A 2905-nucleotide genomic window follows, 5' to 3' on the forward strand; every position below is an offset into this window, starting at 1 on the left:
CTGAAATTTTAACAAGAGTTTACGTCCAGCGTTTATCTTATTCTGCCTCTCCTCATCCATGATGATCGACTCTCAACTTCGCTTTCGTCAAACATGTTCAGTTTGACGTCTATACTAAATCTCGGTGGGACCTCCAAATGTGTAACGGGTATAGACTATGACTACTGAAACATGCTATAACATACAGAGTCAGTACAACAATGTATCTGTATATATCAGAAAGTAGAGATGTTTATTCGGCAATCACCAATTCAAGACTCAGACTGGATGTACAAAAGCAGGCACTTCAATAGAAGAGTTATCTTATCTACAAGAATGGTTTACCATGTGGGTTTAAGGGATTAACAATATAGAAATAGGTGTGAAAAGGATTGCAATGCACTCTGATGAACATAGTGCTCTTCCTACACAATCTATTGACTTATCTAAGTGCGACATATCATCCACAGAGAAAGAAGCCCTTACAACACTTCTTGATAAATACCATGATGTTTTTTCCACCTCTTCTAAGGATTTTGGGCACACTACAGCTGTAAAACACACAATTCCACTAATTGACAAAGTTCCATTTCGGCAACCCTATCGTCGGATCCCAACTCAATATCAAGAAGTAATGCACGAACTCACTAACTTACTTGACACGGGCGTTATACGTAAAAGCTTTAGCCCATATGCATCTCCAATGGTTATTGTTCACAAGCGTGATGGTGGTATTAGGTTATGCATTGATTTTCGCAAGCTAAATTCGAAAACTGTCTGTGATGCTTTTCTCCTTCCTCGGATTGAGGAGGCCCTAGACGCTCTCGGAAAGGCCAAATTTTTTACTACCCTCGATTTGACCAGTTCATACTACCAGGTGGATGTCGCCGAGGAAGACCGACATAAAACCGCTTTTTCAACCCCTACCGGACTTTTCGAATTTCGCCGCATGCCTTTTGGTCTTCAAAATGCCCCCGCCACATTTCAGAGACTCATAATGGCTTGTTTTGGTGATCAAAATTTTTCCTCGTTAATTATTTACTTGGACGATGTTATTATATTTTCAGATTCATTTGCGCAACACATTGAACGCTTAGATCTTGTCCTTAGTAGACTCAAAACAAATGGACTCAAAATTAAGCCCAGTAAGTGTTCCTTCATGCAGAAGACAGTGCACTACCTTGGCCATGTCATCTCGGAGGCAGGGATTTCGACCGACCCAGACAAAATTTCTAAAGTTGCAAACTGGCCTACGCCGACTAATGCAAAGGCTGTTCTCAGTTTCCTTGGTTTTAGCGGCTACTATCGTCGATTTATACCTGGATATTCAAAAATCGCCGCCCCACTTTTTGCATTAACATCCGGTAGTCCCAAGTCCAAAACAAGGGGGAGGAAATCAAATAAAATCCACAGGTCGCCTATTGAGTTTATTTGGACTGAGGAATGCGACAAAGCGTTCAATACACTCAAAGCTAGACTAACAAACACACCTCTTTTAGCCTACCCAGATTACTCACAACCTTTTATCTTGAAAACTGATGCGTCTGGCTTAGGCCTTGGGTGTGTTTTGTCGCAAGTACAGGATGGAATACCTCGAGTAATCGCATATGGTAGTCGTGGTCTTAAACCATCTGAGACCCGCTACCCAGCACACAAGCTCGAATTCTTAGCTCTAAAGTGGGCTGTGACAACTAAATTTAGACAATATCTTCTTGGTTCTTCATTTAAAGTTGTAACTGACAACAACCCATTAGTATACGTCTTAACAACAGCAAAGCTGGACGCGATGGGACAGCGATGGGTCGTTGACCTAAGCCAATTTGACTTCTCTATTACGTACCGGCCGGGAAATCAGAACGGGGCCGCTGACGCCCTATCTAGGCAAATTGGTAAGGATATCCCATCCACGATTATTAAGGCTAATAATGTTGCTACACTATTATCTGGCAGTTCACCTGAGATTAACAATCTATTTCTGTGTCCCGACAATGTTTCACTTACTCAATGTTATTGTAATGTATTAACAAGGAGCACCGCCAAGCCTACAACTACTGATTGCGCTGATTCGCCTGACCCCACCCAATCATTCTCAACCGACGAACTGTCTACAATGCAACATGACGATAGTATCATTGCTTCTGTCATTAATTACCTATCACGCGGAACGAAACCAACACCGGGAGAGCGAATACGCGAGCCCCCGCGAGTACTTACACTGCTCAAACAGAGGGACCGCTTTGCCTGGAGGGACAATGTTTTATATCGCAAGGTCACGATAAATTGTAAAGACCAATATCAGCTAGTTCTTCCACAATCCCAGACAAATTTTGTCTTGGAAAATCTACATGACAAAGTTGGACATTTCGGCTATGATAGAACATTAGACTTAGTTAGAACACGTTTTTATTGGCCGAATATGGCCACTGATGTTAAATCATATTATGTTTCATGTAAGCGCTGCTGCCTAACTAAACCTCCTCTACCCTCATTGAGAGCCCCATGATTCCAATTTACACAACCGAACCAATGGAACTAGTTTGTATTGATTTTTTAAAATTAGAAAAGTCCCAGGGTGGTTTTGAAAACGTTTTAGTTGTTACCGACCATTTCACAAAGTACGCACAGGCGTACCCGACTAAAGATCAAACAGCTATCACCACAGCTAAAGTCCTTTTTAACAATTTTTTTCCAACACTACGGCCTACCCAAAAGATTACATTCGGACCAGGGCCGAAACTTTGAAAGCTCAGTTATCAAGCAACTGTGTAAATTAACCGGCATTGTCAAATCTCGCACAAGTCCCTATAACCCACAATGTAACGGGTTAACAGAAAGATGGAACAGGACGTTAATTAGTATGTTAAATTCGTTATCCCAAGAACAAAAATCTAACTGGAAAGAGCACATAGGTGCTATGGCCCATTCG

The sequence above is a fragment of the Anneissia japonica genome, unplaced genomic scaffold, assembly GCF_011630105.1.
Source record: "Anneissia japonica isolate Jap-2015-1 unplaced genomic scaffold, ASM1163010v1 scaffold287585_len104518_cov100, whole genome shotgun sequence".
NCBI lineage: Eukaryota > Metazoa > Echinodermata > Crinoidea > Comatulida > Comatulidae > Anneissia > Anneissia japonica.